The sequence below is a fragment of the Canis lupus genome, chromosome 27 (assembly GCF_003254725.2).
Source record: "Canis lupus dingo isolate Sandy chromosome 27, ASM325472v2, whole genome shotgun sequence".
Taxonomy (NCBI): Eukaryota; Metazoa; Chordata; class Mammalia; order Carnivora; family Canidae; genus Canis; species Canis lupus.
The window spans coordinates 10,057,699-10,070,587 of NC_064269.1; the positions used below are offsets into that span (position 1 = coordinate 10,057,699).

The 12,889-nt window shown below is 39.6% G+C and overlaps 1 protein-coding gene across 5 annotated transcripts in view; it reads right to left on the minus strand.

Moving 5' to 3' along the window:
• The window catches only part of TMEM117 (transmembrane protein 117), a 498,555-nt gene that overhangs the window by 251,151 nt on the left and 234,515 nt on the right, over window positions 1-12,889 (minus strand). The gene's annotated exons all lie outside the window — the stretch shown is intronic.

Below are 12,889 nucleotides of genomic sequence, written 5' to 3' on the forward strand. Positions count from 1 at the left end.
TAATACAGACATTGCAGTTACCCTTGTTGCAGCGTGGTGGGGGGAGGATGTAAAGAGATTAAACAGGTTGGAGACTGCCAGAGGAGAGGGAAAGAACACCCAGGTGGGCAGCAGCACCAGTTCAGAGGCAGCTGGTTCCACTTGGCAGAGGGAGGGGACAGGAGGGCCGAGAGGCAGGAACAGAAATGGAAGCCAGACTCAGGCTGCTCGCACGTCGTGACAAGAATTTTTTAATTGTATCATTGGGCAATGGATGTTTGTAGCAATCAAGGGCAGGCTCAGGCTTATGTTAATGGGTGACTACTCTGGCCATGGGTGACTACTCTATGTAGTGGGATCTGGAGACGTTTATGCTCAAGAATATGCAAGAATGGGGACACCTGGGTGGCTCAGTGGTTGAGCATCTGCCTTTGGCTTAAGTCGTGATCCCCGGGGTCCTGGGATCGAGTCCCACATCAGGCTCTCCGCAGGCCTTACAAAAAGAATATGTATGACTATCAGGAGTTCCTTTGAAAGGACCAGGTAAGAGGTGATGAGTTCCAAACTAAGGCAAAAGCTATAGGAACAGAAGATTTGGGTCCACATTCGGGGGCCATTAAAGAACAGAGGAAGGGGAGCCTGTGAAAGAGATGAAAAGGAAGAAGCTACAAGAGTGGATGGAAAGAGTAGCCCCCACAGCAGGCAGCACCCAACCCTCAAGAGCACATAAGCAGCAGCACAGGGTTACAAAGACCAGCATCAGAGCTTGGTCGCTCACCACGGACAACCCTAACAGGGCTCTGTTCCTAAATTGTGGGAGCAGAAGACAAACTGCAGTGCGTTGAGAAGTAAATATTCAGAGATAACTCCTCCATCTAGAGGTTTTATGGTGATGATGAAGAACGAGATAAATTTGAAGGAAATTGAAGAGGCCAAGGAATTTTGCTTTGGATGATGTTACGCACAGAAGAGAATAAGCAGAGTATGAGCAAAGTACCATCAAGCACTACACATTTACTGGCGAAGACACATCGGCACTTGGCAATGAGTGAGCCTTGGCTAAAAAGAGAGTGAATCTGACATGAAATATTCCCACGACATGAAATGTCTAAACATTAATATGTGCAGTATCTAAGAGACAATTAGAATATTTAAATGGAATTTGTTGGTCTCTGCATGCGTAGATATGTATATATATTCCAAACTCTCCACTCGGACAACCCATAGCAGAGAAAATAATCGGCACTACAGAGAGTAGGAATAAACCCGGATTCTAACAATATCAGTCACTGTATATCCTTGCCTCACGTATTAGTGGGTAACAGAATGGTAGTGATTCCTATCCGGCACGTTTATGGGGCATGAAATAACCCATGGTTTTCATTTTTAGCTTCAGCACTATTTTCAGTACAGCACATATTATTAAAGTACCTGGCACTGTGTTTGGCTCACTGTTGACGATAAATGAATTGAATTAAAGTTTGTCACCATCTCCAGAGTCCTGATATGCCTGATTCCTTCACCCAAGAAGAATTATTCAAAATTTAACACAATTTTAAACACCTCAGAAAAGCTTTTTCAGGCTGATTTTCATATCCTGCAATCTGTAACTAGTGTTCCTGTTAACAGGGTATCAGGTCATTGTTCTTTTTTAAAAATAATTTTATTTATTTATTCATGAGAGACAGAAAGAGAGAGAGGCAGAGACACAGGCAGAGGGAGAAGCAGGCTCCTCATAGGGAACCTGATGCGGGACTTGATCCCAGGACCCTGGGATCACGTCCTGAGCCGAAGGCAGACACTCAACCACTGAGACACCCAGGCATCCAGTATCAGGTCATTGCTCTTTATGTCCTCACTGACACGTGGCTTGCTTGACTCCCAATTTCCTGTGCCTTCTAGGCCCAGCATAGCCTTTTTACTAATATCCAGTTTGTCTTCTTGAACTTCTCCCACATACATAAAGTGTTCTTCCAAATACATCTGGCAAAATAATCGTTTCTTCCTCATTCCCCTCTTCAGCAAAAGCATTTGACACTGGAATCCTAACCCGGAGATTTCAAAACTGGATTTTATGAAGTTCCAAGCTAAGACTCTCCCCGGGTCACCTGCCCATCCAGCCTTTAGCTTGAATATCTCTAATTTTATCCGGTTCACCATATTTCACTTAGAAATAGGGCTGTTCTGTTAATTTGAAAACAAAAACAGGGATCCCTGGGTGGCTCAATGGGTTTAGCGCCGCCTTCAGCCTAGAGTGTGATCCTGGAGACCCAGGATCAAGTCCCACGTTGGGCTCCCTGCATGGAGCCTGCTTCTCCCTCTGCCTGTGTCTCTGCCTTTCTCTCTCTCTCTCTGTGTCTCTCATGAATAAATAAATAAAATCTTTAAAAATTAAAAAAAAAAGAAAACAAAAACACTGTTTTAAAGCTTTAGGCATCCTATTTTGACATTACCTTTTGCATTTTTTTTTAAGCCAAAGTAATGTCAAAATAATTACGCAACCACATACCCAAGTACTTACAGCATCCTACGGAGAAATGTTCACTCTATGACTTTGCCATTTTTACTCTGAATGAAAAAAGTAAAACTAATACTAATCTCATCAACCAAGTCTCCTGTGAACTATAATTCTGTTTGGGGCATGAAAAGGAAAATTTCACTGGGATCTGCAGAGGACAATGGTAAAAATAGATTATTAATCATTAGTCAGAAACCTATTTAAGTATTTTATGCTGAAGGGTTTTAAAAAATAAGAAAAGAAAAATGCTGATATCAAGAGAAGACCAATTTTGTTAGAGAATCATTACCTACTGCTCTCCTTACAGTCTCTTTAGAAAAGTGAAGTCACTTAAGATTGACTTTTTGTTATTGTTTTAAGGCCTGAGAATGACCTCGCCAGTAACCAACTATTAACAACAGACTTCTAAACATATGGACTAGAACCAGATGTCAAAAGCAAATTAACACATGATGATTTCCTCCCCTCAACAGCAGAAAGGGATCCCAGAAGATGATGGGCTGGCCCTTTGCCAGCCATGTCTGAGGCAGAAGGTGTGTGGGATAGGATGAGATCAAGGAATGACACCGGGAATGACCAAGAGGAACCAGGAAAGCAACAGTTGTCAATTCTAGCACTGCTTTGAAAGCAATCTCTCTCAGATCCATGCTCGATATTCTTTGAAGAAATCAAATAAGATCCATTCCTTCCAGAAACTCAAGACACAACAAGAATAGCTAACCAGGGACACTGGGTGTCATCAATAAGCTGAGCTGGCTGCTTCTCATAAGACTCAGAATGATGATAGCAAAGGATCTGGCCTCCAGCCTTCAAGACTCAAAAATCTGATTTTGACAGCATTCTGAGAAAAGAATCCATCCCTCAGGGGCGGACTTGCAGTAGACTGATTTAAAACAAAGAATGCTAATGGCCATATTTAAAAAGAGAAATGTAAACCTTATAAGGACCAAAGTCCTCAAAAAAATAAAAAATATAAATAAATAAATAAATAAATAAATAAATAAATAATAAATAAATAAATAAATATTTAAAAAAAAAATAAAGGACCAAAGTCCTCACACTTGCTTGACTAGAGTATTTTTCCCCAACGTACAGGCACATCTGGAAACCCACATTATGATCAGAAACTTTTACGGTTAGCCTGGACTTAGAGAAAGAGACACTAGCTAGTTGATTCGATTATTTAATAACAACAGACAAAAATGCCTGCTGCCTCTATCTTCAAAGGAAAGATGCTCTGGGTAATGAAAAATGGTTTCACTGATACTCTCTCCTGGGCAATGTTCAGCCACATAATGCCAACATTTACCTCTGTGATTGTCAATCCTCAGAGGGGGTCAGGGCCCATCATCTATCTTGTTCATTGCTGTATCCCGTGTTTGGTACCCGGGAGATACTCAGCTTGTATCTGGTGGCTGAATGAACTCAACTCATCTTTTTCTATGTTTGCAAGGCTGACCAATGCATATTCTATTTTAAAATGCATGAATATTCAATCAACCTATTACAGAACCTGCCGGCCCAGGGGCCATTTTATACTAAAGCTGACTTTACCCATCTCTGCACTAATATATCAAACATGGAATCTCAGGAGGGACATCTTCTATTCCTTATTTCAAAATTCATTATGGATGCACATTTGAACTATCCCTAACCACCAGCAATACCATTTTGGCCTATTCCAGATTATTTTATTTCTAGTTGATGTAATTCCAATTTAGCCACTGGTGAGGATCTAGAAGTCATCTTTGAGTCATGGAAATTAAACCCTAAACTGAAAGTAAATGACAAATGTGAATCGAGCCTTTTCTTCTCTCCTTCATCTCCAAGGCTTTTTCTCAACTTCCCTTTGAATCTACAGGCTGCTTTCATTTCTCCTTTCCACTCCTATAATGACATACTCACCGTCTTATAAGAAATAATTTCTAGTTCTCCTTTCACACTTTCCAACTTATTTCCACGTAGTGCCAACACATTTCTATCTTTAAACTACCTACCCCCTCAATCAAACCATCTTCAACATGCACTTCATATAAGATGACTTCCCAATCCCTGATCCCTGATACTGAATGAATTTGCTTATTTTTCTCAATGTTATTGCAAAGGAGTTGTCTGTTTTGAAGATTTCACACACAAAAAGCCAAAAAAAAATAAGAATATTAAGCCAAATAAAGCAAATAAAAATGTTAATGCTTCAGGATCAGATTCTCATTAAAATTCTGGCATATGTCTATGCAAAATTTGTTGTATAGGAGACACGTTTTTATATAACACAGATAAATACTCTTTTTTTTATACTGCTTATCACATTGCAGAAGCAGAAAGAATAAGCTGTACTAATGTAGTGAATCCCTTAATGCCAGAACAGTATTTTTTTTTTTTTTTGCCTTGATCCCAGCCTCCACAAAAAAAAGTTGATCAGCTGGCAATACGTAACTGATTAATTAACTGGCCTGTAAGTTCCCAAAGCTGACCTAAAACTGCAGTGGTACGAAGCTATGAAACAATGTCACATACTTTCAAAAAAACAATATTTATTAATTGCTTATAAATTAGGTAAATTGTCTAACAGAGTCTCTGGCACACAATAGGGACTTATGAAATTTTAATTCCTCTTCTTCCTTCTCTCTTTAGTTGAGTACCCCCAAAATGCATGCACTTGTACACGGGTGCAAGTTATTTCCCTAATTTGTTCTGTTCATTAATTGATAATGAGTAAATTTTAAGAAAGATCAACACGGATGCCCACAAAATAGAGTTAATTAGCGGTAACAGAATTCTTGATGTATCTTCAAAACAGAAATGGGGAAGACTTAAATATCGAACACGAAAGAAAAAAATTAAAATGGATGTTCCTATCGATTGATTTAGGCTCTTTTATCAACCATCGGGACTTGCTCCTTGTGCTAGAAATGTCAGAGATAATTTTTTAATACTTTTCACTAATGCATTTCCTTCATCACTCCTTCTAGGGCTTTCTATATATTCACCAAGCCAGCCAAAATAAAAATTTAGGAACCATTACTATTAATAAATGCAGGCTCCTGGGTAAACTGTCAAAACATTTCCAAAGGCCCAGATTATAACCTCCAATCCATTCCACTCACTTCTGTCCAATTACAAAATGCATGCCACTCTAACTGAGGCACACATTTTTTAAAGTTTGACATTGACATGCACCACACAGAGATCAGAACTGGACAGAGGCCCATGACTTACTATGATTTATATTCTGTCATTGAAACTAATGCATAGTGAGCGGTTCAAAATCCTCTTCCCTTCCTCCAGACCTTTAAATGGAATCAAGCATGGGCACAATATTAATTTTAAAGTTAACTTAGTCTAATTGAATGGCAATGCTTTATTATAGTCATGTATCAAACAAGGACCACAATATATCATAAGTGACACAGCGAAAGTAGATCCTTTTATGCTTTGCTTTTCATTCTCCTTGATTTTTTTAGCCACAAGCTTTTCAAATACCACTGTTAGTATTTTAATATACTCTGTTCGTAAATTAACATGACTAAATCATCCCTATCCTCGCAACAGCATTTCTAAATCATGCACAGTGATATGCAAACCAGTGACCATTTCTCCAAACAGAGCTGTTACTATATCACAGAAACCCAGAGCTACAGGAATCTTAAGTGTCATCCAGTCTATATGCCTTCTTTCCAGAAGAATCCATTTTTTAACATGTGTTCCACCTTTTTATCCCTCAGATGGTTCTGTCTCAAGGTAAAGTAATGAGTACATGACATTCCTTCTTTGTTAGTATAGGTCATATTATATAACATAACATTAGTTCTACCCACTTAGCATATTTGTCAGTGTGCAGTACATCATCATTACCTGGAAGCACAAGGTATACGGCAGATCTTGAACGTTTTTTTTTTTCCTTCCTGCGTAACTGAAACTTTCTATCCCTGAACATCAACTCCCATTTCCCCTACCCCAGCCTCTGTCAATCACCATTTTATTTTCTGCTTCTATGGGTTTGATTTTTTTACCCCATATAAGTGGAATCATGCAGTATTTATCCTTTGTGGCTAGCTTATTTCACTTAGCATAATGCTCTAAAGATCCATCCATGTTGTGCATATGATAGGATTCCCTTTTTGTTAAGGCTGAATGATATGCCATTGTGTGTATATACCACATTTTTTTTTTATCCATTTCATCCATCAACGGACATTTACTTTACTTCCACATCTTGGCTCTCATGGCTAAGATATTTTTTAAGATTTTATTTATTTATTCATGAGAGACACAGAGAGAGAGAGAGAGAGGCAGAGACATAGGCAGAGGGAGAAGCAGGCTCCCCGTGGGGAACCTGATGCGGGACTCAATTCCAGGACCCCGGGATCATGTCCTGAGCCAAAGGCAGATGCTCAACCACTGAGCAACCCAAGCGCCCCCTATCATGGCTAATATTGCAATGAACATGAGAATACAAGTAATGTCTCTGAGATCCTGATTTCAGTTTCTTTTTTTTTTTTTTTAAATACTAACCTCCTTTTCCATCTAAGGAAACTGAGGTTTATTTTTTGTTTTTATTTATTTATTTATGATAGTCACACAGAGAGAGAGAGAGGCAGAGACATAGGCAGAGGGAGAAGCAGGCTCCATGCACCGGGAGCCCGACGTGGGATTCGATCCCGGGTCTCCAGGATCGTGCCCTGGGCCAAAGGCAGGTGCTAAACTGCTGCACCACCCAGGGATCCCCTGATTTCAGTTTCTTAACATACATATATCCATAAACGTAATTGCTGGATCATATGATAATTCTATTTTTAATTTTTTGAGAAACCTCCATACTGTTTTCCATAGTGGCTGCACCATTTTGCATTCCCATCAATAGTGCACAAGGATTCCAATTTTTCACAACCTGATAAGCACTTAAGATTTTTTTTTTAAGATTTTATTTATTTATTCACAAGAGACAGAGAGAGAGATAGAGATAGAGATAGAGATAGAGAGAGAGAGAGAGAGAGAGAATGGCAGACACAGGCAGAGGGAGAAGCAGGCTCCATGCAGGGAGCCGGATGTGGGACTCGATCCCCGGTCTCCAGGATCACACCTTGGGCTGAAGGCGGCTCTAAACTGCTGAGCCACCTGGGCTGCTCGATTTTTTGGGTTTTGATAATGGCCTTCCTAACTGGTGTGAGGTGAGATCTCACCACGGTTTTATAGCATGGCACAGGCATAAAGCAGATACGTAGGCAAATGGAACAGAATAGAGAACCCAGAAGTAAATCCACATATACAGTCAATTAATCTTCAACAAGGGTACACAATAGGCAAAGGGTAGTGGTCTCTTCAACAAACAGCATTAGGAAAACTAGATATCTGGGGATCCCTGGGTGGCTCAGTGGTTTGGCGCCTGCCTTTGGCCTAGGGTGTGGTGTGATCCTGGAGTCCTGGGATCGAGTCCCACATCGGGCTCCCTGCATGGAGCCTGCTTCTCCCTCTGCCTCTGTCTCTGCCTCTCTCTCTCTCTCTCTGTCTCTCATGAATAAATGAATAAAATCTTAAAAAAAAAAACTGGATATCTGCATGAAAAGAAGGAAAGAAAGAGAGCAAGAGAAATTAAGACAGAGGGAAGGAGGAAGAAATTGGACCCTTATCTTAGCACCATACAGAAACATCAACTCAAAATGGACTAACTCTTAAATGTAAGACCTGAAACTGTAAAGTTCCTAGAAGAAAACGTGGAGGAAAAATTTTCATAACATTGGTTTTGGCAATGATTTTTTGAATATGACATTTAAAAGCACCAGCAACAAAAGCAAAAATAGACAACGGAAACTACATCAAACTAAAAAGTTTCTGCACAGCAAAGTAAGCAGTCAATAAACTGAAAAGGCAACTGACAGAATGGGAAAAAAATATCCGCAAACCACATAGCTCATAACAGGCTACCATTCAAAATGTACAAGGAACCCCTACAATTCAATAGCATAAACAAATAAATAAATAAATAAATAACCTGATAAAAGATGGGCCATGTCTAATCCTATAGCAGTAATCATTTTTCAATATATATAATGTATCAAAACAATACGATGTATGCCTTAAACTTACACAATGCGACACATCTATTATATTTCAATAAAACTCAGGGGAAAATGGACAAAGGACATGAATATACTTTTTGCCAAAGAAGATCTACAAATAGGGATGCCTGGGTGGCTCCGAGGTTGAGTGTCTGCCTTCAGCTCAGGGCGTGATCCTGGAGTCCCAGGATTGGGTCCCATGTCGGGCTCCTCGCCTCACAGGGAGCCTGCATCTCCCTCTGCCTATGTCTCTGCCTTTCTCTCTGTGTCTCTCATGAACAAATAAAATATTTTTTAAAAATAGATATACAAATAACCAACAGGTATAATCACCAGAAAACTGGCATTTCTGAAAAAAATCATATTCAATGGTAAAAGATGATTCCCAGTGACATGGTTCATTTATAACCTCCCAGAAAGAAAAAAAAAAAAAAAAAAAAGGAACCTCCTATGGTTGAAATCAAAAATGATTTCTGTTAACGCCTGTCTGATTTCCACTGTAAACATTAGAATTAGCCTAAAACAAAACTGTGAGATTTACGCTGACACCCTCCATCCCCCTTGAGAAGCATCCTGGATTCCGTGATTCTTAATCATATTAATTGTGAGAATTGAATGAGATAATATATGTAAAAATATATAAAAACATTTTATAAACTTCAAAATGCTCTATAATTATTGTATTGATTTTAAAAATGGGATAGGTGAAAGTGATAACAACTACAAATGCCAAAGTGAGAAAGAAAAGTCTTCGGCTTTATACTGTAGGGAGCTGGGGACACATAATTTAACTTGAATAATGTAGAAATTATTTGTGTCATTCTTTCTTTAGAAAAACACACACACACACCATTTAGCCTGATCCAGCTGCAAGCCTTACTAGCATTCTTTCAGATCCAGAAGTTAGTTACAGTCCTCTCGAAATTTCACAGACTGTCTCCCTTTCCCCAAAACACTTGCCCTCCTTTCTCACCTCCATTTCAGTCTAATTTCTTATCATCCTTCAGATTGCCACTTAAATGTCAACTGCTTCAAGGGAACTTCCCTGCCCCAAACTCCACTCCTATTCCATTGGCAGCGTGTGGAGTGAGAGGTGATGCTATTTCAATGCCCCTGGGTGTTCCCTAGATAACGATAAAGTAACGGTATTGACGCAAACCAGCATTCACACACACATCACCCTCCACCTCCTAGGTGAGCTGCTCTTGTCACCCATCACTAGTTCCAGGAAAACTCCAAGCTCTAGGTTTCAAGTCCTGCTTGGTACCTGGTCTGTTGTGTAGAGCTCAGCTGCTCACCAGTTTGCTTTGAGACTGTAACACCTTGACAGAAAGTGAGAGTGAGAGATATACTTTCAGAAATCCTATGACTTTATCAACATGTGAAGAATCTAGAATGTAATGAATGCCTACACAAAGTTGAGCATTTAATCCCACGCACTGGTGCCAGAATGACTTATGTCTATACTTAGCCCTGTGTTATTTTATTCTAAAGAGAAGCAGCTGACACGTATCAGATTCTTCCCTGTGATCAGCATAACCACTCCTTGCTACCTGTGAATCATACTAATTCATATTCCAAAAGGTGGCATCTGAGCAAAGTACCTCCTTGTATCACCTGGGACTGCTATACTCTCCCTTGTCGGTTCAACAAATCTCATGGCTTATAATTAATCTTCTCAGACCCCATCTATGTCACCAGGAAATGTGGGGTTTTGTATTTGCAAGAACAGCCAACATATCCAAATAGATGGTTACAACACAGCATGAATAACATCTGATGACTGGACTACATTTATCAGAATTTTCTGAAAGAGAGAGAGAGAGGAAACAACCGGCAACATGGAATTCTCAGTTGTTTCTGTTTTTATACGCCAAGCTTCTCTTGAGTAAATACAACATCTAGACTGCTGTCTTTTCCAAAGCCTTAAATTTTGAAAAGAATGCAAAGTTGATTGTATCCTGCCCTCTATTGTGCCTACTGACTCTGCAATGCTGGAAACAGAAATGTTTCCCCTTCTAACCTTAATATCAATCAGTGGACATTGTCAAACCTGACATTTTATTGTCCCTTCCTCAGTGGCATGTTCTAAATAGAAACATTATTGTGATAAATTGTTCTTTGAAGTTTGACATTGTACAAATTACACTGTGTACTCTATTTTATTAAATGGTAAAACTCAGCAGGCTTTCTATCAGGAGGCCAACCTACAGTACTTTGTCCTCCTAAGAAATGAGTGCTATGTTGGCAGGCTAAGCAAAAGGTCTCCTCATAACCATTCTGTCAACAAATAACTCATAAAACCTTTTCTTAGGATACACATTAAAGCATTTGTCCTGATCTTTAATATATCTTAACACGGAGAGGCAACAGGCTTCAGCTCAGCATGGGCTGATGCCTGCACTTAAGGAAGAGCCAACCACATAAACACAACATCAGGAATTAGGAGAGAAACAAAACAGCAACAGAAGGGAAATAAAAAGGGGTCAGTGCCTTTCTCGTCCTTAAAAAACATTTAAGTCAATTACAAATATCTGAATGTCTGAATAAATACTGCTTAAGGTACCAGGATAGACACAGGGAATACAAAGAATGGTAAGTTCATCTCCATGGAGCATATAGTCTAGTTGGGTAAGTATTACACAAACACACGAAACGGTAAGAAAAGAAGAGAATCTAGGACAAGTGACACTACTAAGCACAACAGATGATCTAGGAAAAGAGTTGGCAACCTACAGCTCTTTTATAAACAATGCCAGGTTCTTTGTGGGAAACTTTGTTAAAACCTAGCTACACTCATTTGTTGAGGTGTTGTCCAGGACTGTTTCTGTGTTCCAATGACAGAACTTAGCAGCTGCAAGGGAGACCTGATAGCCCACCAAACCTAAAATATTTACTATCTTTACCGAAAAGTATCACCAATCCCCACTCTAATAAGCTAAAGAAGAGACTGCCATGCACCACACTGGGGAAGAAAAGGTTCAAAGAATGGGCTGAAATCAGCAAAGAAAGGAAATGAGGGAAAAGTGCTCTAAGCTGAGGGAACCATATGAGCAGAAGTGCAGAGGAGGGAATCTGTGGGGGGAAGCAATACATAGGCCAACCTGGCTCAAGGCAATGGGGGCGATGGTTTTCCATACCATATGGAAATGGTATTTTGATTTGGGCATGGAAGGAAAAAGCACCTAAATGCCAAGTAAAGAAATGTAGACTTTCTCATCACAGTTGTGATGGCTTTTATTTTGCTTATTTTGCTTTGTTTTTAGCTATGAATGACACCGTTTCAAAATATTCCCATTTTTTATTTCAAAAAAGCAGTCATCCTACTGCATCTAACTTAGATCAGTTTGCTGCAGAGCAAAGAAAATAGTCAAAGAGCTTTTTATACGTCTCTATAAATGCATCCTCCCTTTTCATTCAAAGAAAATTTAACATCATTACTTATGGTTTCTTAACACGGCTCATACTTGTGTCCCTTACACCTGTGATCCCCATTTTCTTCATGTTTAATACTTGAAGAATCAAAGCCCTGAGCAGCAACAGAGATAAAGAATGGTCTTTGACCCTGTCCTTTTTGATTTACAGGGTATACAGGGCTGTCATTTTGATTTGCCCAAAGGTTAAAGCTTAAAGACAGTACAGAAAGTATAGTCCTCCAAAGAGATAAATACACTAGGGCCAGCTCCCAGGCAAATGATATCTGATATTTTTGCTCCTGGCTGTTGGCCATTTTAGTCTGGTGGCGGGGGCTCCAGTTCAGCCCCGGAGAGGCTTAGCAAGTCTATCTGGGTATCCAGAACCCTGAGTGGTCCACCCCAGCTGTACACTATCTGAGCCTGTCCTACAGCTACATATCAAGGCAGAATTATGGGTTCATTTAATCCCAAAACTACTGAGGATCCAACTAAGATTGACCCCCAAATCTGCTCGTTACCCTGGTACCACAGTCACCTTTCAGGACTGATCGGGCTCCACAGCACTATGCAAAGGTAAATGGAGACGTCAGTTCTCATCCAAAGCAATCATGTGCTCTAGAGGCTGAGATGAAACTAGATTTTACTCAACTAACTTAGTTTCATGGAGAACTTTTAGGTTGGGCAGGGTAGAGAAATGTCATAATAAAAAAAAAAAAATCACAGGCTCTGCCATCAGAAGGTTTGAGTTTAAATTTTACTAGTGGAGTTCCCTTGAGCCAATCACTTAATTTCCCTAAACATAATTTTTTCCTACCTGTAAAACGACATAATCATAAACCCACAGCATTATTGGGGCAGTCAAATAGAAAACATATGTGAAACCATATTGCAACTTTGAGCTACTCTACACACATATT